This window comes from Budorcas taxicolor, chromosome 1 (genome assembly GCF_023091745.1).
Source record: "Budorcas taxicolor isolate Tak-1 chromosome 1, Takin1.1, whole genome shotgun sequence".
NCBI lineage: Eukaryota > Metazoa > Chordata > Mammalia > Artiodactyla > Bovidae > Budorcas > Budorcas taxicolor.
The window spans coordinates 5,060,173-5,085,358 of NC_068910.1; the positions used below are offsets into that span (position 1 = coordinate 5,060,173).

The window sequence follows — 25,186 nt, forward strand, 5'->3', positions numbered from 1 at the left end:
CTTAGGGGAGGTGACCTCCGTCCCACGTGTCCGCCGTTCGGGTGCATTCCCCACCAGTGGTAACTTGCTTCAAGCGGCTTCGGGAGGTGATCGGGGAGACTTGCCTCCCTTGGCTGGTCCCTGCCAGGTGCTTCTTGGGGGGGACCGGTCCCTGCTGAGTGTCCTTAGGGGCCGGGGCAGTGACCAGAGAGGCCAGCGCCTGGCCCCGGCTGGGAAACGGGCGGCTGCCTGACATGTGTTCGTGGCACACAGCCGAGACCTTCTCGCGGCAGAGGGTGGTTTTCGTGTTTGGGTCTGAGAGCGCCGGCTCCCGCCCTCCGAGAAGCGGCCACAGGTGGCTGGTGGTCCTGGGGCTGGTTTCGGGGGCGCAGACGGGGAGCAGGCTGCATGCGAGTTGCCTCAGTGTGCTCTTCTGTTGAGATGAGAGCTGGACTCTGAGTGACATCACCACATTTGTGCTGGGAAACCCGCGTGCTTCCCTGTGCCCTAGTTTTGCGCTGCGCCCCACCCCCTCCCCGTTGTGTTTCTCTCACGCACACCCTGCGGAGGGAGTGGATACTGCTTCGTATGTTTGCTGGACTCAGAGACCCCCCCCTGCCATGGGGAGGCTGCTCTGGCCGTGGCGCGAGGGTGGGTATGGTCAGAGGCTGGGGTCTTGGTGGAGGGCAGAGGTGAATGAATGGCCCTGTTCCTTTCCCTCTCCACACATGAGTTAGCACGCAACGATCATTCAGGATGCTCGGCTTCCCCAGTTCGTCCGAGGATGCTGCTGTTTGCTGGCAGGAGCGTGGAGCTCAGAGTCTGGAGGGGACCTCGCGTGGTCCGAGGGCGCCGAGCGCGCCAGCAGCCCTCGGCATCTCCGGCATTCCAGCGCGCTGGATTGTGTGTGCAGTCACAAGACAGCCTGACAGTGGTATTTATCCTCGGTAAATCACTGTAGTGTTAGTCAGAGGCTGAGCCTGCAGTCTGGAGCCCTGGAATTTGCTACGATCAGGAATCCAGCAGTAAGGCTCTGCACAACAATGACCTCTTGCAAACAGGGGAGGCTCATAACTTAGATGCTGGGCGTCCAACTGTTTGCAGTTCATTCTTCTGTCGCTAGGAATCGTCTCTTTCCCCAAACCCAAATAAGAGACATTTGATCAAGGAAGTGGGAGTTGGTTGTGAGATAGTGTGTTTTGTGATCAGACATGCCTTAGTTAAAATCCCAGGTCTGCTACTTACCAGCGTGGCTTTGGACAGTCACTTCGTTTATCTGGGCCTGATTCCCTTCTCTGCAGTGGCGCTGCTGTAAGCTCGTGTGGAGAACAGTGGTGAGCAGCAGCGTGGAAATAGGCACGGAGTTGGGCACTGTACAGTTGACAGTTGATGAGAGTTACTGCTTTATTACAGAGTCCAGTACTCAGATATCAGTGATGATGGGAAACCAGAGCACTGTTAATGGCGAATGCGATGTTTGAAAGTCATAATTGGGTTATGGGTTCAAATTCATCCCTGCTTCCTTATTTCTCAGTGGGAGTAGGTTCCGTCCACACAGGAATGAGTGCTGAGCGCAGTGCCTGGCAGCTAGTAAGCAGAGCTTCCATCATTACTGATATTATTAGAATGTCAGAGCATTTAGAAAATGATCTTGTGGTTGCAAATAGGACCTTGATGCACCGGTTCTGTGATAACACTGTAAAAATGTAAAGTGCCGGGAATAGATAAAGAGTTGTGGAGTTCACATGCAACTCACAATTGATGTCCTCATACCATAGGTTTAGAAGAACAGAAAAGGCAGCACCCCCCAGGCCAACCCCCTGGACTTAGAGACGAAAGATGCGCAGCGTCACTTGTTCGCCGAGGGGTAGTTCCTCATCTCAGTAACATTGCTGAGGTTTCTCTGCCTGTCTTCTAAGAGCCGAATAACTAGTTTTACAGGCAAGTGTAAAAGATACTTCTCCTCTTACGACTCCCTGGGGTAGGGTAGCTAGTAAGTGCGTTGCTTGACTTGGTGAAACGTTTGCCACGTGTGTTTTCCAAGAGCCGGATGATGAGTTTTGGAGGCAGGTTTAAAAGCTTCTTCTCCTCTTAGGACTCCATGAGGTAGGATGCTTAGTAAGCGCGTTGCCTGATTTGGTGGAACGTTTGCCATTTAAACTGTCGTGCATCCTGCTCCTTTTTATCTCAGGTGCCTGGAAGTTTTCTATACTAAACTGCAGATTCGTATGGAGAGGACATGTGCTCAGTAGCATCTGACTCTTTGCGACCCCATGGACTGTAGCCCGCCAGGCTCCTCTGTTCATGGGATTTTCTGGGCAAGAACTCTGGAGTGGGGTGCCATGCCCTCCTCCAGACACGTGGACAAGAGGGGTTCTCAAAGGTGCATGCTTCGGCTGCATTTCACATAACCATCATATTGAGTTATTTTCCACTAGAGCGAGGGTAAGGTTGAGGCAGGCTAGGAAGCTACCGAGTATGCCTGACTGTCTGCTGATTTCTTTAGGGAAGGAAGGGGGAGAGAGCAGAGGTTTCCCTAGTGATTTCTCCAGAATTTGGAAATTGAGAATTCCAGGTCATTTGAACTGTTTATTGAGAGGGTGACCCTGAGGAATTTTTGTGGGTTTTTTTTTCTTTTTTTTTTTTGGTTTGTTTGTTTGTTCTGATTTTTTTTTATTGCCTAAGAAAAGTGTTACCATGAATGTCTTGTTTGGGAATTGAAAAGTACTCTGTCTGCCACTTAGAAAGAAAGTGGATTAAGGTATGAGGCAAGGGTTAGGGTGGGATTCGTCTTACGGGAGCGAATTTCGTAAGCCATTTCATCTGTGACCCTGGTTTTCAAGCGTGAGCCTATGTGGACGAGCTCTCCTGTCACCTGTCTGTCCTTCCTATGGACTCCAGGGCTCCTCTTTTCTTAGGTGAGTTGGAACTCCCTGACTTTGGCAGATAGGAGCCCCTCCAACTGACTCGTGTCCTTCTTAGAGGAGCCCCTCCCCCTCCCTGAAGCCCTTGCTTGCTGTCCGGCAGACCGCATGCTTACCTTGTAAGCTTTCTGCACCAGCCATTGAATCAGGCGTTTCTCGGGGCCGGGAGGGGTCTGATTGCGTTCACTGGGGAGTGGTCTTTAGGAACCGAGACCTGGGTGCTGAGCGTTCCTGCGGTGTCACTGCCTCTCGACTTGAGTTGTCTTGTGTGTTAACAGTAGACATGGCTGCTTGTGGTGGTTCACATTCCACTTTAAATAAAGTTAAAACCTCAGTTGCTCGGTCACACTAGCCCTGTTTCCAGCTCTAAAGCCACATGTCTCTTGGCTACCACACTGGACAGCACACACACAGAACATTTCTGCCATCACAGAAAGCTTGGTTTCTAAACTCAGTGGAAGGAGCTAGGGGGTCCTGGGTTCACTTTAATACTGCAATTCTAATCCAACTCCGCAGAGCTCTTCCTCCCCCCTCCCAGTCCATCTTCATGTCTCCATGATTCCAGCATCACCTCCTTCAGTGTTCCGTCCTGCAGTGTACATCAGAGTGGCAGAATTGCTGCGCCCTTGCCATTCTGAAAAACAAACCTGCTAAGAAGAGTTTTTTCCCCCACCCTGTGCTGAGGAGCTCTTTTTGTGTAGAAGAACTCTACAAAAAAGATCTTCATGACCCAGATAACCATGATGGTGTGATCGCTCACCTAGAGCCAGACATCCTGAAATGTGAAGTCAAGTGGGCCTTAGGAAACGTCACTATGAACAGAGCTCCTGGAGGTGATGGAATTCCAGCTGAGCTGTTTCAAATCCTGGAAGATGATGCTGTGAAAGTGCTGCTCTCCATATGCCAGCAAATGTGGAAAACTCAGCAGCCACGGGACTGAAAAGGTCAGTTTTCATTCTATTCCGAAAGAAAGGCAATGCCGAAGAATGTTCATACTACCGCACAATCGCACTCATCTCACATGCTAGCAAAGTGACGCTCAGATTCTCCAAGCCAGGCTTCAACAGTATGTGAACCATGAACTTCCAGATGTTCAAGCTGGATTTAGAAAAGGCAGAGGAACCAGAGATCAAATTGCCAACATCCGTTGGATCATTGACAAAGCAAGAGAGTTCCAGAAAAACGTCTACTTCTGTCTTATTGACTATGCCAAAGCCTTTGACTTCGTGGATCACAAAAAAATGTGGAAAATTCTTCAAGAGATGGGAATACCAGACCACCTTACCTGCCTCCTGAGAAATCTGAATGCAGGTCAAGAAGCAACAGTTAGAACTGGACATGGAACAATAGACTGGTTCCAAATAGGGAAAGGAGTACGTCAAGGCTGTGTATTGTCACCCTGCTTATTTAACTTCTATGCAGAGTACATCATGCAAAATGCTAGGCTGGATGAAACTTGGGCTGGAATCAAGATTGCTGGGAGAAATACCAATAACCTCAGATATGCAGATGACACCACCCTTATGGCAGAAAGAGAAGAAGAATTAAAGAGAGCCTCTTGATGAAAGTGAAAGAGGAGAGTGAAAAAGCTGGCTTAAAACTCAACGTTCAAAAAATGAACGGTCCCATCACTGATGGCAAATAGATGGGGATACAGTGGAAGACTTTATTTTCTTGGGCTCCAATCTCTCTGCAGATGGTGACTGCAGCCATGAAATTAAAAGACGCTTGCTCCTTGGAAGAAAAGCTATGACCAGCCTAGACAGCATATTCAAAAGCAGAGACGTGACTTTGCCAACAAAAGTCTGTTTAGTCAAAGCTGTGGTTTTTCCAGTAGTCATGTATGAATGTGAGAGTTGAACTATAAAGAAAGCTGAGCGCCGAAGAATTGATGCTCTTGAACTGTGGTGTTGGAGAAGACTCTTGAGAGTCCCTTGGACTGCAAGGTGATCCAACCAGTCCATCCTAAAGGAAATCAGTCCTGAATTGGAAGGATTGATGCTGAAGCTGAAACTCCAATACTTTGGCTACCTGATGTGAAGAATTGACTCATTAGAAAAGACCCCGATGCTGGGAAAGATTGAAGGCAGGAGGAGAAGGGGATGACAGAGGATGAGATGGCTGGATGGCATCACTGACTCGATGGACGTGAGTTTGAGCAAGCTCCGGGAGTTGGTGATGGACAGGGAAGCCTGGTGTGCTGCAGCCCATGAGATTGCAAAGAGTCGGACACGACTGAGCGGCCGAACTGACCGTGCTGAGGGTGTAATAGTGGCCTCTTTGAAGTATTAATACCAACTTCAAAAGTTACTTTCCTGTCCCTTTCAGTGTTGTGTTTGTTAAAATCTCTTCATTTGTTGGCATGAAGTATTAATACCAACTTCAAAAGTTACTTTCCCGTCCCTTTCAGTGTTGTGTTTGTTAAAATCTCTTCATGTGTTGGCACTCAATTAGAGATTTTTTTCTCTCCTTGTTAACTTCACTTTTTGAATATGTAAAATATTAACACGCTGCTAGAAGCCAAGGCTGTGTAATCATATCACCATGTATGTAAGTCATTCTGCTGTGTACCTGAACTTTCACAGTGATGTCTCGTCAGTTATATCTCAACAAGACTGAAAGAAAAAAAGTCAAAATCATACTGAAAAGTACTAGAGAAGTATTATTCCCTTCCCTGTGTCTCTCACCACTTTTGTTCCCTCCCCCTGAAGGTGATTACCCTTCTTGTGTGTGTGTGTTAAAATAAGCAGGTATATGAATATGTTCTCAGTCCCTTTATTTCTTACACACAAAGTGTCATATTTTATATACTCACTTGAACTCAGATATTTTCAATGATGTATCGCAGATATCTCTCCACGCCAGTTCCTCGTTCTTGTTCATAGCTCCATAGTACTCCACTGCGTGCACGTGCCAAGGGTGGTCCAGCCGCTGCCCTTTGTTCAGATGTTTAGATAATTTTTTATGATGATACTGTTGCAGTGGATAATGTTGTCCATTTGTGACCTCTTGTGTATCTGTAATACAGTTTAAAACTCTTGGGGGCTTAACAGCTGATGCATGCTAAAGTTATACTGGTTTTGAGACGTAGCGTAGGCTGCTTGGCTGGTAGAGCCTGGTGAGAGCTGTGTGCTGAGAAGTGCCGTCTACCTCGTTTCCACCTGTGTGTGTGAGTGACGGATGTGTGAACTGTTCACTCGGTCACCTGTGAGAGGAGGGGAGTGTGACTACCGAGTGCTTCCTCTGTGCTGACCCTCCCTCTGCCGGACGCTTCGTGTGTTACCTCATTTAACCCTGACGGTCAGTGTGTCCCTTTAAGATGAGGGGGTGTGTGTGTGTGTCAGAAGCTGAAATTGAGAGGATAATGTGTCCAAAGTGACAGTGATCGAGCTGGGATTAACCACAACACTGAAACCAGTCATCACGTGATCATGTCACACCTGATCTCACCTGAGATGGGGTGACGTGCTGCTCAAAGACGGACATCACATCGTTAGGGTGGCACTTGAGCCTTCCCGTGTGTGGTGTGTGACAGGTGCTAAACCATCTCTGTGTTGAACGGAAGATGAGACCCCCTGTCCAGAGACTGTGCGTCCTGAGCTCATACCCTGCGGGAGGAGGAGCTCTTTCTGATCAGTGGTGTGTACACGTGCAGAGTAGTTGCCCCTGGCCTCGGAACGGGCCAAAGCCCTGAGCGCCCGCTGATGTCAGAGCCTCGGTCGCTGGCCTGGTGCCGTGACGGCTGCGCCTGCCCAGCCCGTGTTAACAGTTCACGCTGAAGGAGGCAGGGCCCCGCGAAGGGCCCCCGGCCCCCCAGCTGGTGCTGCTCCTCTGAGCTCCTGCCCGGGGTGGCCCGTGGCCCCCGAGGCTGTCTCCCCGCCGCAGCCGTGCCTTCGAGGGCTCCCTCGAGTCTGAGGGAGCCGACCCCGGGTGTCCTTGAGTGCTCCCCCAGGATAGGGGTCTCTCCTGCCTTCTCCCCTCTTCCTTCTCCCTTGTTTATTCTCTCTTTTTTTTTCCCCTCCCTTGGCCTTAGTCACTTCCCTCCTGACCCCATAGGAATGAACAGAAAAAGAGGGGGAAAACCAGACTCAAACCAGTAATTCCTACAGAGTGACAGGCAAGTTGGAGGAAGCCCTTTGAAATCAAGTTCTGGGCATGTAATAGCAGCTCTGCTAAAACAGAGAAGCCTCGCTGATTGCTGACTGAAACGCGCATTCTCCCCCGCAGTAGGGTTGGCGGTATAGACGGCACCTCGGGTGTTCAGGAGCGGCTCGTCTGTCCAGTATCTCCATATTCCTTGGCAGCATCACCACACTTCCTTTGAGTCTCCGTTTCTTGTATTTCTTTAGTACCTTTAGTGGGGATGTGTATGGACATGCCTTTACCAGGGACTGTTCATTCCACAAACTTCATGAGAGTAGAGGAAGCAATTCCTCGTTTCGATTTAAGGCTAGACCCGGAGGGAATGGAGACTGCCGCAGCCACTGTGGAGAACAGTGTGTGTGTGCGTGAGTCGCTTAGTCGTGTCCGACTCTTTGCGACCCCGTGGACTGCAGCCCGCCAGGCTCCTCTGTCCATGGGATTTTCCAGGCAAGAGTACTGGAGTGGGTTGCCACTTCCTTCCCCGGGGATCTTCCCAACCCAGGGATCGAACCAGGGTCTCCTGCATTGCAGGCCAAGTCTTTATCAACTGAGCTACAAGGGAAGCCAAAAATCAACTATAGTGTAATTTAAAAAAAAACCAAATAGACCTGGAGGAAATTGCAAAGTCGGGGCTATTTTTGTACCTTGACATTCTAGCAACTAGGGCTTTAAAGGTAAGCAGGCGTATGTATTTATTACGTAATACATAATATGTATTTATAGGCAGAGCGTGTTAGCGCTGTGTCCATGTCTACATAAGCCTTGGAGAGGGTCAGACTTTTCATTCCTGAGAGTGGTGATAGATCAGGATTCCCAGCATCCAGAGAATCACGAGAGCCTTTGTATTAGGGCTTGGCCACGACCATCACTGACAAGCCTGATTGTGTACTAAGCGCTGTGCTGAATGCACGTGGGCGTGATCACTCCGTGCGTCATCTCAGCTCTGAGATGCTGTGATTGCCCCTCTTTTGCAGGTGGTAAAACTGAGAGGTTGTAACTTGCTCAAGGTCACGAAGCTAGCTGGTTGGTAACAGAGCCAGGAATCAAAATGCAGGCTGGCTGTTCCTGTAGCCAGCACTCTTAGGAACCATCTTAGAGCCATACTGAAAAGGCACACGTGTCCAGCAGCTGTGAGTCGGCTGATATAGGACCTTAACGCCTTGTGGTTTGGGATGATTGCTGTGTGCGCCTTCTCAACCCAAGGGAAGGATTCCGGGCAGTGGCAGGCAGAGAGTAGGCCCCGGGGCAGCAGTGGCGGGGTGCAGGGGCCTCGGCAAGGAAGGGCTTGTCGGTAACTGAGAGAGTGAGGCGGTCCATCCCCCCTGCACGGCGAGGCTTCCCTTCAGGGGTGCTGCTCACCCTCCCCCTGAAGGCGCCGAGTGGAACGGGGTCTCTGTGCAGGTGAGAGCCCCACGCGAGCCGGGAAGAAACCCTTCCTTCTTGCTCAGGAGAGGGCTTTGGAATCGTGTTCTTGTTTAAGGTCTGTCTGTGTGCTTAGTTCCTCAGCCGTGTCTGACTCTTTGTGACCCCATGGACTGAAGCCCACCAGGCTGCTCTCTCCACGGGATTCTCCAGGCCAGAATCCTGGAGTGGGTTGCCTCTTTCTTCTTCAGGGGATCTTCCCAACCCAGCGATCAAACCCACTTCTCCTGTGTCTTCTGCACTGCAGGTAGATTCTTTACTTAGTGAAAGTGAAAGTCACTCAGTCGTGTCTGACTCTTTGCGACCCCATGGACTACATGGGATTCCCCAGGCCAGAATACTGGAGTGGGCAGCCTTTCCCTTCTCCAGGGGATCTTCCCAACCCAGGGATTGAACCCAGGTCTCCCGCATTGCAGGTGGATTCTTTACCAGCTGAGCCACAAGGGAAGCCCAAGAATACTGGAGTGGGTAGCCTATCCCTTCTCCAGGGGGTCTTCCCAAGCCAGGGATCGAACTGGGGTCTCCTGCATTGTAGGTGGATTCTTTACCGGCTGATAAGGGCTTTCTACCAGGGAAGCCTTTACCTGCTGAGCCATCACCAATATTGTCAGACCAATAGAAAGTGAAAGTCGCCCAGTCGTGTCCGACTCTTTGCAACCCCATGGATTGAATTCTCCAGGCCAGAATGCTGGAGTGGGTAGCCTTTCCCTTCTCCAGGGGATCTTTCCAGCCTTAGCCTAAAACGCTCAGGCCAGGCCATTTTATAATTTGCTTTAAATACATGAAGACACTTTTTCTTTCCCCTCTCCAGATTCTATAAATCAAGAGTTCTTGAAATAGAATCCCTCAAACTATGTGCATTCTCTCTTTGTCTCCCACATCCTTCTTGGCATCGTCTGAACTTGGGAAGTTTTAGCCCCCAGATTCTGTCTTCTGCTGTGCTTTCAACACACAGGCGTGCGTGTCTTCCCACAAGTGTTCTGGGGTTTAAGAGGATATTTTATGGCCTTTAGTTTCAGTTATCCTAAATAACTAACTCTGAAATCCTCCTTAGCATCTAGCAAGTGTGTGTATTCATTTTGAAAGGAACTTGAGAAGGGAGCCTGGATCTGTACTGAACGCTTTGGTTCAGGGAGGTGGAGCCTAAGAAGTCTTTCTGGTGGGGCTGACTTGGCCCTGCCCTGGGGGTGGGGTGGGGTTTGCTGCCTGCCTAGGGTGGAAGCAAAGGTGGTTTTCCCGCCGCTCTGCAGGACCTTAAAGGCACAGCTGTGTGCTGCCTGGGAGTGTTTTGCTAATGAAGTGTGGTACCTTTAAAGAAAGGTCACAGGCCTGACCTGTGTTGTGTGGGTTTCTTGTTTGTCAGACTGGAGGCATTTTCTCATTTTCACAGTTCAGCCGAAAACAAAGACCTCCTTATCCGAGCCGGGGAGCCGTGCTCTTAAGAGCTGACATCAGCCTTTTCCCAGCAGGCAGCGTTTCTGCCTTAAGAGTCTTTGCCGAGAGCTGGGCCGGCCAAGGGCTGCCCTGCCCTGGGTTTCTCCTGGCTGGATGACACGCAGGGTGAAGAAATGCCAAGCGTGCCAGCAGTCAGGGCAGCAGAACCCAGCGTTGTCACGGGTCCCTTCTCGTCTGTTCCGGGGACCTCTGGGCGCCTCCGTTTCACAGAGCTTGTGAACATTGGGCTGAGAACCTTGAGAAAGGACTGCTTTCCTAGAGAGGTGTTAACGAACCTTTGGGGCCTGTTGGGGAAGCCTCATTAGCATGTGTAAAGACACTGTTTAAAGACGACTCTAAAATGGGGGGTGGAGGGGAGTGTTTTTTAGGTGGGTGGATTAAGTCAGAGGCGTTGGTTGAGAAGTTGAGGAAACAAAACCACACAGGGTTTGGTTCCCCCTCCTGCCCTGACTCTCTGGGGTTTCCGGGCGCTGTTTGCATGAAGAGGCTTCTGAGCTGGGGACACTGACGGCAGCCCTGGGTCCACACGGTTGGAACATCGGCCTTGCTGCTCTGAGGACGCAGAGCCAGCCTGTCCTGAGGTCGGGGCCTGGCACTCCTGCCGCAGGACCAGGAGGACGGCTCAGAGGTGGCCTTGGGTCAGAGTCAGGGCGGTTCTTGGACTCTCCCCTAGATCTCGCCTGTAAACCCGTCGTCTCCTGCGTCCCTGCGTGTCCGAGCCCCGAGTTCTATGTGTGGGGTAGTTTTTCTTTCGTAAACGGCGGTGCGTGGTCCCCTAGCGTCTTCGCTGAAGCTTTGGGTTCAGGCATGCATGCTGCCTGCCTCTGCCTCCGCCCCCGTCGGTCTTCCCACTCCTCTGTCTCTCTCTCGAAATTTCTCCCCAGATTGTCTCCAAAGCATGATTAAAGAGCTCCGTGTTGCAGTCAAGGGGTAGGTTAGGGACGTAGGTTGGAATCCCGCCAACCAGCGGATCCAGATTTTGGACCCGGGTCTCTGGCTGCACTGGAGGCCCGCGGGAAGCGAGGCCCGCGGGAAGCGGAGTTCGCTCCCCTGCACTCGCCTCTGACTTCTCTACCTCCCGCCTGCCTTCCCTCGACAAGACCCGAGAGCGAAAGGACCAGATGCACAGAGGATCCGGATGGGGCAGGCGGCAGACCAGCTCCTGGTGGGCCGGGGCACTTACTAGGGGGCCCGTCGGAGGCTCCACTCTCTTTGCACCCCCAGCCTGTCCCTGTGGTTGAGCCTGTCCAGGGAGGATTTGGGCTTTTCTGTCTCCTCAGGACCACATGGGGACTCGGAGCACCGTTGCCCATCGAGGATCATCTTGCCTCAGTGCTCGAAGGATGGGGAGAGTGTTCCTCAGGCAGAGTTTGGGAAGCACCCGAACCGGGCTCTGGGGTCTGCCCGTGTGGTGGGCGTGAGGCTGGTTCTGAGTCTGGGGTGCAAGGAATCTCCAGCGCAACTTGCCGTGGGGTCCTCTAATCCTTTGTCATGAGCCCTGTCAGCAGCATTCTAGGGAGTATGCCTGCCAGGCCACGTGGGCATCTTATCTGGTCTTGAAGTGATGTTACAAACGTGAGCACGTGCAAGGCTCAGGTGCCATACGGCTTGGCTTGCTGACGACGCGATCCCTTGGTTTGGGGTTGCTGGGTGCCAGCTTCCATGCTGGGTCTTTCAGGGAGAGTCCCTGAGGCCTGAGAGATGGGGGGAGCCCAGCCCCTTCCCCTTGACGGTGTGCCCCTCTCGGGCCTTCCCGACGCTGGCTTCTCCACCCTGAGCTGTTTCCAGGGAACAGAGTGTCTCCCCTTCCGCATCCACGCCCCAGCCCAGGGCTGTGATCCTGAGCGTCAGCGGTCACGGAACTTCCATCCGCCCCTCCCTGGTGCCCTCACAACCCCAGGCCCGGGGGGACCCTGCGACCCCTCGCCCGGCTTTCTTGCCCCTGCAGGCCCCCCTCCTGGTTCTCGCTCCTGCACCTAGGTGCTCTCACAGGCTCGTCATCACCGCGTGTTCCGGGCCCCATCCTGCTTACTGCACCGAGCCCGGGATGGAACACACGGGCCAGCTCCCGGCGTGTGTGGCGGGAGGCTTCCCAGGCCTTTATGCCCGGCTGGGGCTCAGCCTCCCCGCCCACGGAGCTGTGTGCCTCCCTGACCCTGTGTGTCCACCCCCCACACACACCTGCAGAGCTGCCCCACCGGCGTCGACCTTAGCGATTCCTATCTCTACCAGCGCTTACCCAGGCCTGCCCCTGTCTCCATGGCGGGGTGTTTCCACTTGCCCTGCAGTCACCGCTGCCTCTTCTGCCTGCTTTCCCACGTGTGATCATCGCTGCTCCTGGTGAAATCTGGTCTCCCTGGATGTCCTCCAGGAGGCTCCTGGCCGCGGCTTAGACCCCCGTTCCCACGGCAGCGCCCTCAGTGGTTTTGGCACCTCAACGCGCAGGAAGGTTTCTGGAGCTTTGCTCTCTGCTCGGAACTCTGTTGGCGCCCCTAGGCAGCACCAGGGAACTCTGAGCAGACCCCCACCTGCAGGAGCTTCTGACCCACTGCCGAGGCATGCCCACCCCCGTCCTCAGTCCCTGTTCTTGCCTCCTCCTCTCGGCAAAGGCGGGGGGGGGGGGGTTCCTGCTGCGTCACCGCAGACGCTTCTGTGTACAGAATGACGCTTTGCCGCTCCTGACCCAGGTCTGGGTGCCCCAGGCCTTCCAGGCGCTAAGGAAGCGTTCACATGAAACATGTCACTCTGAATGCACTGTCAACATCCTTCTCTTTGGAAGGGATGGTGAGAATCCCTTTCAAACACGTAACAAGCCCTGAGCGGCACCTCTTTGTGCGTGTTTTTTTCCTGTGAACCCTTGATGTTTAGTTCAGAGACCCCCCACCCCCACCCCTGGGACAGACCCCCACTCCCGCTGCTCCCCCTGCCTTCCTTACCCCTCCTCCCCACTGTCTCCCCCCAATCCCTGCCCCCCACAAGCAGAAGCGTGCAGGTCCCTAATATCTGGGCACATGCACACTTCATATAACCTGGATCACTGCCTCTGCTTGAGATGCAGGTGTTGGATCCAATGGTCTTAGCCCAGTTGTTGACTGAGTAATAAGCCTCCGGAGTTTACTGTGTGAATGAATCCTGCCTGCTCTTCTTTCTGTTTCTGCCTGTGCACCTCCCTTGGATCCCAGTGTGGGCATCAGGTGAGATGTATGGAAGGGAGAGATCCAGTTCAGATGGGGGCCTCTCGCAGGTTAGAGGGATGGCTGGACCCTTCTTCTCAGGGGAGAGAGTTCAGTCCACACTAGAAAAGCAAGCAAACCCCTGCCCAAGTGTTTACTCCTGGAGGTTTCCCAGGTCTGCCTAAATGGTTCTCAAAGCTAAAATGTTTTTCAGCTATCTTACAATAGAACTGTGGTATTTATTTGTGGCAGACCACTTTAGGTATTGGGCTCCCTGGGATCAGTGGTAAAGAACCCACTTGCCAGTGCTGGAGACACAGATTTGATCCCTGGGTCGGGAAGATGGCCCCGAGAAGGAAATGGCGACCCGCTCCAGTATTCTTTGCTGGAGAATCCCATGCACAGAGGAGCCTGGCAGGCTACAGTCCATGGGATCGCAGAGTCAGACACGACTGAGCAACTGAACGACAACTTGGGGTGTGTTAGCCCCAGAGCAGGTTATGTCAGGGGCCTAACGCGGAGGCTCCCTCTTCTCCGTGACACAGGAGCGACCTTGGCAGTAGAGACGTTGGTGAAAGGGGTGATGGCCACGTGGCTCCACGACCAGCCTGTGTGTCTCGAGCGCCTCCGTGGAGGGCGTGGCCGTGTTTGTGGGTGGGCAGTGGCTCTGTCTCCTTTCTGACAGTGAGATAAAACCCAAGCTCTTCAGGGTGGCCTGCAGGGACTCCGGTGACTTGTCCTAAACCCCTTGCCCAGAATTACCTTCCTTAGGTGGCTTCCTTGGCCTGTCAGTCCTCACTCACAAGTCTCCTTGACCACGGTTGTGTTAGGAAGACACCCAAACCCCCGCTGTTGCAGGCCTTTGCTCCAGCTCCACACGGTATGGGGAAGAGACCTCCCCAGACTCACGGTGGGCAGCCTGGGTGGTCCTCCCGCCCTGAAACGTCCGTCTTGAAACCAGCACTGTCACTGCCCGGGGCATCTTAGCGTGTGTGGCGTGGCGCTCGCCACCATCTCGCGGGCTCCCCTTCACACCCTTGGCTGCCTTACTGTAACTTTGATCATTCTAAGTGCGCCACCAAATCTGGTGGTCATGCGACCTGCTGTCCTCCCGGCGCCCCTCCCACCAACTTTGGGAAGAGTTGGGATCCACAGACAGAAAACCACCAGTACCGTGCAAACACGTGTCTTCACTAGCTGTGAATACCCTGCGGCCCCGTTGGCTTTCTCTGCGGTGTGTGCCATAGACAGTGATGCCATCTAACACCCCAGGTGTATTCACCTTCAGCAGTGCCACCGTGGGTGTGTTCTTCTCAATTCAGGGTGCAGTTAGATAGGGTTTTGTTGTCGTGCCTTTCGGTGATCTTTGATCGAGGATAGCTTTCCCCCCGTTGCAGGGTGGATGGTTGGGGGGTGAGGGAAGCGGGGACCTGGGCAGGGACGACCCTGGGTGTCCCTCCTTGGGAGGTCACCTTTTGGAACCAGCTGGACCCACAGCAGGGAGCCTGTCTGTCCACAGTAGGAGCGATGACGTCCTACGTGATAGATGAACCACGTTTCAGGATGTGAGTGGGTGTTACACAGGAGGGGTTGCAGGGGGAGCGTGAGTTCAGAAATGATGGGGAAGGGAAGTCGAGTGGGAGGAGGAGGCGAAGCAATTGGAACAGGACACTGTTGTTCAGTCGCGTCTGACTCTTTGCAACCCCATGGACGGCAGCACACCAGGCCTCCCTGTCCGTCACCAACTCCCGGAGCCTGCTCAGACTCATGTCCATCGAGTCAGTGATGCCATCCAACCTTCGCATCCTCTGTCGCCCCCTTCTCCTGCCCTCAGTCTTTCCCAGCATCAGGGTCTATCAGGAACAGGACATGGCTGAGCAGTAAGAAACAGACGTAAATGTCGCTGCGAGCACCAAGTTAAAACTCAGCACCTTTTCCTACACTTCTCTTGTTGCCCAAAGGCTCGTTTCTATTTCTAGCCAACAATTCCAACACTTTTACTTAAAAAAAAAAAGAATTAAAAAAACCCAACAACCCAGCACCTTCCCTCGTTCACAGCAGAGGAGGGGCATTGCCCTCGCCCTCTCCTCCCTAAACCTGCAGACCACTTTCCTGTGAGACCCTCAGTCTCTTAGAAGTAACTCATTCAAAGCTCAGGTGGCCGCTCTTGACTGTGGGAACTCGTAGCATTTCAGGGAGCAGGGGAGCTGGAGGGAAGGGCCGGCCTTTGACTTTTCAGCAGCACCGTGCTCCTGCCAAGTCACTGCAGTCGTATCAGGCTCTGCGACCACACAGACTATAGCAGGCAGGTTCTTTACTATGGCTGCCACCTGGGAAGCCCATTGGATGTCTTATTTCTCAACTTTCTGAGCCCCGATGTCAGCTCCGTGGTGCTGCTGTGATGAAGGGCGAGGATGTGGGGCCTGGACCAGTGACTGTGGGTTCTCGCACCTGAACTTGGGGCGCCTGGTGGGCTGTGGAGGGGGGGGGGTGGCGGGATGTCCCCAGGCGGGCCTCTTGCCCAGACTCGGCGCCTTCCTCCTCCGGTTGCCCCTGATCCCAGGGCTCCCTCCTTTTCTCTTATTGAGCACTGGTGGTTTGCCTCTTGTTTCGTTTCCAAGACCCGTAGCAGAGTATCCTTCCAATAGATTCCCCACTGTGCCTCAGCTAGCAAGCCTTGTTTGATGTTGCTTGTGACCAAAAAAAAGTTGTTAACAAATGCAGACACGGGGGCTGTTTACAGGGTTGCACAGTGATTTGTCATCTTTCCGTGGCTGTCTCTGGGCTTCCATTCTTGTTCACATCTCACGTGGCCCTCGTCTCTAGAAGTGGAGTTTCTGGGTTGGATGGTGCCCGTTTCTGCTTCCGTGCCTCCTGCCGGTTCATCTCTTCTGGATTTGCTGACTGACATTCCCATGGGCAACTGTTTGCATGTGTCCATCACCCACAGCAACCCGGAGGTGACCTTTTGTTAACTGATAATTTTTCCAGGTTTCATGGGAGAATCATTGTTGTAACTTTGCTTTTTTCTTTCTTTCTGCTACTAGGAAACTTGACTAATCTTTTCATATTTTTATTGGCCATTTGGATTTCTTTTGTGATTTCTGTCTTATTTTAATTAGCATGTTTATCTTTCTATTGGTGATGTTACAACTTCATATTAGGGACCCTCCATCAAATGAGTTAGGAAAATAACCATTTTCCTAAGTTAAATTTGCTTTTCAACTTCACTGTGTCTTTGAAATACAGATTTTTTTAAATTGAGAAGTGGTCAAGTCATTGAATCTTTTTTTTTTTTTTTTAATGGAAAAGCCTTCTAAAGTGTTTTACAAGGGACCAGAGTGCTTCAGCAAGCGCCTGGTAACATGCATCTGGGCTGTGTTTTGCTGGTGAGGATAACTGCATGTGCTTGCTACATGTTAGTGGTGGGACCAAGAGGCATGTATCATGGTACATTTCCTTATTTGTTTCCTGGACCAGCACTTTCTGGGAGCCTGCTTTGCTGGGGGCTGTGGGGAGTGTGTGGAGGAGTCTGCTCTGGGCCTGAGGACATTTCAGGGGTGGCAGTGTGGTACCGCCACCCTCCACCCCCTCCCCAGGAAACAGGATCCTGGCCAGGGTTCCGGATTGTTTGCCTGCCCACCCCGCACTCAAGGACACTGAGTTCTGTGAGTGGCCAGCGAGCTTTCGGCGTTTGTTGTAATGGTCTCTCGTTGGTACCATAAGCATGCTCTGAAGTCAGACATTTAAATTCTGTTTTTATTTAACCATTTTACCAGATGTTTCCTGTGGTTTGACAGAGGTACCGCTTGCTCGAAAGTTCACACTCCTGAGATCTGTAATGTTATGGACACTGTTGCTATAGACAGTGTGCTCTGTTGGGGCCGGATTTGGAAGACTGCTTTTGCATCATTTTCGGGTCGAAGATGTGTTTTTCCCCGGAACACAAATGCCGTCTTCATCATCATCACATCATCTGTTACCGTTGTGATCTCCGGTTTATGAAAGGCCATAATGGGCTGATCAGCATTTATTCCCATAAACACCACGGTGCCGCCGTGGGCTGTACTTTCTGTAAGCAGGACCCAGGCATGCCTTGGTTTTGTCTGTAAAACTCACCTAGGGCGGAAAGAACTCAGGTTGGGGGGCGGGTGAAGGTCTGACCTGGCCTGGCAAGGGGACTGAGGCTGGGGGGGGGCGGGGTGTATGTCGGGGGCGGGGATGGGGAGGACACCGCAGACCTGTGCTGCTGTGCAGCCACCCCAGACCAGGTTCTGCAGGAGGAAGTCCCTTCCTACAGACCCCAGCGCAGGGAACACGGTGGCGTTCTGACTTTCCTGCTCAGAGGGGCCCTTGCGGGCCATGCTGCTCCTCTGAGTACCCCCCAAGCCCCCCAGCAGCCCGCCGGCCTCTCCTGGGTTCCATTTAGCCTCCTTTATAGAGACGTTTTTAAAAGGCCGATGTTCTGGAAGATGAGGAGACAAAGGAGGAGGAAATGGCACGCTGTCATCCTGACGACCGAGCTCTTTCCTCGCGATCGGGGCAGTAAAGATGCGGGTCACCTTCTGGCAGGACACCCTCCGCGCAGAAAGCGCCCAGGAGCCAGCCCCCTGCCCCCCGCCCCCACACACACAGCGTGCCGCGCCCCCGGTGGGGACTTTTATTCTGACGGGCCTCCCGCCCAGCCCGTCCAGCCCGTCCTGCGCGGGGACCGCCTGCCAAGTTTGGGAGGCCCACGGCTTTCTTGTGGGAGGACGCTGGGCTGTCTTCATGCTCTTTGGCAATGATTAAAGTGAGGTTAGTACCAAAAAAGCCCTTTCATTTTATTCCCTTATCCTTGCTTTTGCAAACCAGATGGCAACCCTGTATTTTCAGCTGTAATTGATTTAAACTCCGAAGGCAGCGCGGCTGGGCGAGGCGGCCCTGCCTCTGCTCCCTCCTCCTGCTCATCCCTCTGGCCTGCCAGGCGGCCCCTTGTCCCAGAGTCACATCCCCACGGCCTGCAGATCCGGTTTCTTCTGCGAGGGGCCGGGGCTCTTAAAGGGGCCGAGGCCCTGCCGCCGACAACACACGCGAGCTGAAGGGTGAAGGCACACGGGGAGTCGTTGCAGGAGCTGAGGAGCTGCCTTCTTGCAGGAGCTGCCTTCCTGCGGTGGAAGCAGGCAGGTTTCAGGTGACGGCTGACTTGTTTCAGGCCAGCTGTCACGTGACTGGCTGCAGCTCCGGGGAAGACAGGGTGCTTGTCCTTCCCACTCAAGTTTGGCCGCTCGGATTGCCTCCAAAAGGAGGCGGGGCCGGGGGGGGGTATGTTTTCGGTTTGGCGTGTATTCTTAAAGAAAATTACAAGGCAAATAAAAGCACTTGGCCACAACTGAAGTCTGAAGGCTCTGACCTCAGCTATGTGACCACTTCCCTCTGCGGGGAGGGAGAGGAGGCCCTCCTCTGCAAGTGGGTCGAGGGCCGGGGATCCACTGGAGAGGAGGCCCCTCCAGCGGCCTCAGGACATGGGGCTCTGATCACCTAACTCCACAAGCAGCCCCCTCCCCCGGCCCTGGAAGGAAGCCTCCAGGGGCTCTCACCTGTTCTGTCTGCAAGCCCTCTGGTTTGGGTTTCCATCTGGTCATTTGAGGATCACGTTTACAGGGCACCGGGTTGAGGCTGTGGATCAAGGCACATCTGTCAACTGTTCACTAATGTTACACGAGTGGTTGTTATTACTAACACTCGCCATCCTTGGATGACTGGAAGTCATTTTTAAAGGCCCATAGTGAAAAACGAGAACCACAAATAGGTTATTTGGTGAATCTCCAGACACTCAACCCTGACTGCAGTCCCTGTGTGTGTCCCTGGGGCTGTGGGCTCAGGTGAGCTGGTGATGGATGGTCTTTGTTCATTTAGTTCTTATGTCAAACGCTTCCGTTATTCGCCAGCATTTGTCTTGTGGAACACTTGGACTGTGTTTACAGAGACGTGTGTTTGTGTTGTTGTTGTGGGCCAGACCTATGGTTCTGGAAACCTGTCATTTTTGTTTCGTAGTGAGGGACACTTACCACCAATGATTAGTCAAAACGTCTAAGGACCAAGAGTTCAACACAGAGTTACCGTGTGATCCAGCAAGTCCTCTCGTGAGTACAGACCCAAAGGAAGTGAAGGCATCTGTACACCTGTGTTCACAGCCCCCAGAGCAGCTCAGTGTCCGTCAAGGAATGAGTGGGTCCATGCAATGGAATATTACTCAGCCGTAAAAAAGGAACCCAGTTCTGGCAGCTGCTACCCCATGGATGTACCTTGAAGACCTTATGCAAAGTGAAATGTACCGGTCACCAAAACACAGTGTGTGATGTTCTTCAGTGGGGAGCTCATGTTCATCGAAGCAGCGAGGAGAAGGGTGATCGCCAGGTGGCTGAGGAGAGAGGACTGAGTTCATATTTAAGAGGTGCAGAGTCTCACTTTGGAAAGATGAGGAATTTCTGGATGTGGATGACGGGGATGGTTACACAGCAGTGCAGGTGGGGACTCCCTGGTGGTCCAGTGGCTAAGACTCCATGCTCCCCGTGCAGGGGCTCTGGGTTCCGTCCCTGCTCAGGGAACTAGATCCCGCAGGCCGCAACTGAGGGCTTGCACGCTGCAGCTGAGAGAGTCCTGTGCGCTGCAGTGAAGATTGCAGACCCGGAGTGCCACCATTAAGATGAGGCACCAAAGAAACCCAGTGCGCATATATTTAATGCCACCGAACTGTATGTTTTTAAATGACTTAAATAGTGTATTTTGCCAGAATTAAAAAAAAAAAAAGATTAAAAGAAAACCTTCCAAAGACTAATGATTAACTTCGGTTCAAGTGAATAAACAGTAATGAATTTATTATGTGTTCAGCCTTTGCATTCCGTGCTCAGCTGGGTTGAAGAGTGTGTAAAGAACTCGGAGGACAGATGGTCAACTCTCAGGCTAGGACATCTGGGGCCTCATGGTGGGGAGTGGTCCTCATGTGAGGACCTGGGCGGGGGGGGGTTTAATTTAAAAGGTGATTGGGAGTCACCATTCCCATTTGATGTGGGAGGTCCTTGTGAAAAGGAAAGGGGTGTGTCACTCCAGGTATTGGGTGATGGCTCTCCTGGGTTCTCTGAAGACATTTTTAGGATCATTAATTCAAGATTTGGGGCGGGGGCGTCCCTTTCAGGGTTGAACAGTCATGGTTCTCCTGGGTTCCTCTTCCGGGTGCTAGGTTTGGGATTAAATATTTGGTTTTTAATAGCCAGATGTTACTGATGTTACAGTAAAACTAAGCAGACACTATAGGGAGAGTCAGTCCTGATTCTGTAAAGAGTTTGAAAATGAGAATATTTGGCAAGAAATGCATTTTAATAAGTTGGGAAGTGAAGTAAGCCATCCACATCGGTTTTTTGCAAATCCCTTGGGGACTTGCTTAGAGAATGGAGATTGGTGATTGGTAATTTGCCTATCGGTTATCCATTGATTAGTAGCCTTTCTTAGTGTCCAGGAATCCTTGAAATAATCTTGAAGAAATTCTAATCATGTTCTTATTCTGTAATTGAAGTAAAGAAAAAAAATAGTTCAGCTATCCTTTTCCTCTGGTTTTCAGAAAGATAAGAGTTTAGCTAAGACCATGTGGCTGCTCAGAGAGAATTAATTCACTAAATGCTTGAAATTAATACACTACATAATTTGCTGTCAGATGGAGGGTCCCAAAGGCCCTTTAATAATGATACTTCCATAATTGATAATTACAATAACTTTTAAAGAATATTTGGTAGATGCCTCAGGATCTTTTATTAAATGAACATTTAATCACTTTTTATATTCAATACTTAAATTCTCAAACATTTTTAATGAAGTTTTGTAATAATTTAATTCAGTAATTTATTTTTCCTTGCAGAGTTTCTGATGTTAGTCAGGGTTGGTGGGCGGTTTTGAAAGAAAAACTGGCTTTTAAAATTTTGTTTAGTGTTGAATGAATGTGTTGAATTGGAACTTATCCTCTACTATCAAGAAGTCCATGGCTCCAAAATGAGAAAAAGCTCATGTAGTTCTATGTCCCCCGCCCCCCAAAAAATTTAAAAAGTGGGCAGATGTGAATAGACATTTCTCCAAAGAAGACAGACAGACGGCCAGAAAGCACACAAAAAGATGCTCCACTCTCAGTACTGACCAGAGAAACACAAATCAGAACTCCACCAGGGTGCCCCCTTGATGCCTGTCAGAAGGTCCGTCATCAAAAATCTCCAAAGAAAAAGTCCTGTAGAGAGCGTGGAGAAAAGGGCTCCCTCCTCCATTACTGGGGGAAACGCAGGTTGGTAGCGCCACTCCGAGAACAGGATGGAGGCTGGTTACGAAACCAGAAAGAGAGCTACCGTGTGATCCGGAAGCACCGCTGCTGGACACAGGTCCCCAAGAAACCCGAGTTCGGAAAGAAACTTTGCAGCGCAGAGTTCACTGGACCACTGTTTACAAAGGGCAGAATGCTGGAGCAACCAAATGTCCATCGACAGGTGAACGGATAAAGGGGATGCGGTACTGTGTGCGATGGAATGCTACTCAGCCATAAAATAAAGAACAGAAATACGCCATGAGCAGTGACATGCATGAGTCTAGCCGTTATACTAAGTGAAGTCACAGAAAGACGGAAACATGGCACCCCTCATGTGTGGAATCATTTTCTTAAAATTGATACAAATGAACTGATTTACAAAACGGAAACAGACTTACGGATATCGGAAACAAATGTATTCTTACTAAAAGGGAGGCATGGCAAGGCAGGGATGAATCGGGAGCTTGGGATGAACACACACCCACTGCTCCGCATGAGACAGGTAAACCAACAAGGACTTGCTGTATGGCCCAGGGAACTCTGCTCAGAATTCTGTGATAACCTCTGTGAGAAAGGAATCTAAAAAAGAATGACTCTGAGTATATGTAGCTTAATCATGCTGCTGTGCACCTGAACCTAACGCATCGTGAGTCACCTGTACTGCAGTAAAATTAAAAGAAAAAGAAGTCCGCGGGATAGTTCGGAACATCAGGGCTCCCCCGGCGGCTCAGCTGGTCAAGAACCTGCCTGCCAGTGCAGGAGATGCAAGAGGCTCGAGGTTCAATCCCTGGGTCAGAAGATCCCCTGGAGGAGGAGGTGGCAGCCGGCTCCTGTGCTCTTGCCTGGAGAGTCCACGTGGACAGAGGAGCCTGGCGGGCTGCAGTTCACGGGGGCACAGAGCGTCAGGCGCGACTGAGCGCATGCGCGCGCACACACTGCCAGCATGGGAGCTGGATGCTGGCCACGCGCTTGCGTTCAGGGGCAGGAGCACAGCTGTGTGGGTCGTGAAGGGGAGAGAATTGCCGCAAACCAGATAGCGCTGGGGGAAACGTGCGGGTCGGTCCTTGACGGGCGTGCGCACGTGGGGCAGGAACTCATGTATAATCTCTCTCTTTAGCCAGTACGGCACAATGTAGCCGAGTGAAAGAGGGGAAAAAGCGCGCGGAAGGATTTTAGGAGCCGGCGTTGCTATGGGACCAGGCTGCTGGGGGAGGACCATTGCATCTTGGGCCCTGTTGTTGCCGGTGGAGTTCCCGTTGAGCGCAGGTCTCGGAGTTCTCCTGATGTCAGGATTCAGTTCTGTGTTGGCCTTGGTTCTTACTTTTGATTTTTTGGTTCAAAATATGCTGTGCGCATTGAAGAGCGTTGTCTGTTCTTTCCATTTCCTCCGGAGTGTTATATCTAGTTCTGGGTACCACACTTAAAGGGCTTCCTTGCTGGCTCAGACAGTAAAGAATCCGCCTGCCAGTGCAGGAGACCCAGGTTTGATCCCTGGGTTGGGAGGATCCCCTGGAGGAGGGCATGGCAACCCACTCCAGTTTTCTTGCCTGGATAAATCCCCTGGGCAGAGGAGCCTGGTGGGCTCCGGTCCATGGGGAGTCTAGTTCTGGGCACCACACTTAGAGACGGATGCTGATTTGGAGAGCACACAGAAGTGGGTGACGACAGGATGGTATGGTGTTGACGGTGTTAGGACCATTTGCAGGGATTGTTGTTGGCTCAAGAGGATCCTGGGCGTGGCAGGGTGGGTGCAGAAGCAGTTTTCCGGCGGCTGGAGGAAGAAACAGACTTCCTTGGGCTTTTCCAAAGAGCAGACTGTCAATCAGAGAATTATACTGGAATGTAGATTCTGTTCATCATAGGGGGTGCCTTTCGTTGGCGCTTTGCAGCCGTCGAGTGAACTGAGTAAGCCCCCAGCCCTGGGGGTGTCTGAGAAGTCGCCACAAGGGGTCACACAGGTGTGCTTCAGTTCACACCCCTCTCCCCTCGGTTGTTCACAGCCACCCCCACCACAAAGCCCTCTTCCTCTGACCAGGACAAAGCATCCAGGCTTTTCACCATCAGCACTGTGCAGTGTCTTCCAGCGACTTGTCACCGAGTGTGGAGTCAAGGCTGAGAGTGAGCCTTCCAAAGAGTTGGAATGGAATTAGAGAGGAGGCCCGGCTCCCACCCAGAAGGGGAGTGGAGATGGCATTGAAGGTGTTTTCAGACCCCCGCTTCCTGGTGGCAGGGCCTGGGATCGCTTCTCCGTCACGGTGACCCTTGGGCCAGCCGCTGCCCTGGAGCTTCACGGGTTCCTGTGTCATTCAATCCAGTTGGTGCAGGCTGTTCCTAAGAATCCGTTTGCTTTTTGGTCGGTCCACTTATGTATTGGGTGCTGGTGCTGACTTGTGGGAGCGTCTGAGCAGGCAGCGTGCAGAGGTCCGCGTGTCCGGAAGGGCTGTGTCTCCTGTCCCGAATCCCGGGCCGGCAGGTGGCTTGCGTCGTCCTGTGGCCTAAGTGCTGGGTACCACGTTTCTAGCCCGAGGAATCTCAGCATCAGCCTGAGGGTGTGCGGAAGCTGCTGGCTTGACCCCAGCAGAGCTGCTGCAGACACTGTCCATCTTAAGAGCCACCTCAGACTTCCCTGGTGGTCCAGTGGTTAGGAATCCACCTGCCAGCGTGGGGAGACATGGGTTTGATCCCCGGTCCGCTGGGAGACTGCACATGCCGCTGCTGAAGCCCGAGTGCCTAGAGCCTGTGGTCTGCAACGAGAGCCGCCAGCGCGCTGAGGAGCCTGCACACTGATGCCTCAACTGGAGAGTGGCCTCCGCTCGCCGCGTGCGCGCAGCAGCCGGGGCCCCTGGCAGAAGAGCAAAGGGAGAAAAGGCAGCCGCTCTGGGCTTCTCCGTGGGCGGAGCCCGTGTCGCCCTGAATCTCTGCCTTGCCTGGCCGCACGCGTTGCGGCAGTGAGAGGCGAGCCCCGCGGGCGCTGCAGACGCTGAGGCTCTCGGGCGGGAGGAGAGACATGACGCCTCCATCCCTCCTTGGGCGCCCGGACTCTGTCCGATGCCAAGAATACGAGAGTTGCTTGTATCTTTTTTTTAAAGTGTTGTTCATTGAGAAAATGCCTAATGGCAAACATCACTTACACCTTTAGCAGCAGTAGGAATGCTGAGTTAATTTGTGTTTCATTGGTCTCAGCAATGCCTGCGTTCATTTGAAATGAGTGAACACACACATGGGGCCCACGTGACGCGGTCGGGCCACAGGCAGGGCCTGGCTGGTCCACGCGGGGCCGCCCTCTGGCTGCCAGGCCCGGTGGGGGAGGGCGAGGAGCTTCGGCAGTCCGGCTCTCGGTGTGGACCTCTTTTCCAAAACTTTGGTTTTTCCCTCGTCTCAGCTCATGATGGAAAACGTGCACAGGCTGTTCCAGTCGAGGAAAACGGGTCCCTTATTTACGTTGAGTCGAGCTGTTAGGAGGGCTTCCCAGGAGGTTAAAAAGGAACCTGCCTGCCATTGCAGGAGACGCGGGTTCGATTTCTGGGTTGGGAAGAGCCCCTGGAAGAGGAAATGGCAACCCACTCCGGTATGCTTGCCTGGGAAATCCCATGGACGGAGGAGCCTGGCGGGCCGCAGTCCACGGGGTGGAGAGAGTTGGACACGGCTGAGCACAAGCTGTTAGGAGAGTGGTCCTGCGTTGTGGGTCTCAGAGGTCGGGGAGCCCTGACTCCCCGAGTGACGCAGGTCTCTGAGCGCCGGCCCTGTTCTTGGGGCTGCAGCGT

The 25,186-nt window shown here is 52.6% G+C and overlaps 1 protein-coding gene across 1 annotated transcript in view; it reads left to right on the forward strand.

Moving 5' to 3' along the window:
• The window catches only part of VGLL4 (vestigial like family member 4), a 72,608-nt gene that overhangs the window by 37,007 nt on the left and 10,415 nt on the right, over positions 1-25,186 (forward strand). The window lies entirely within an intron of this gene.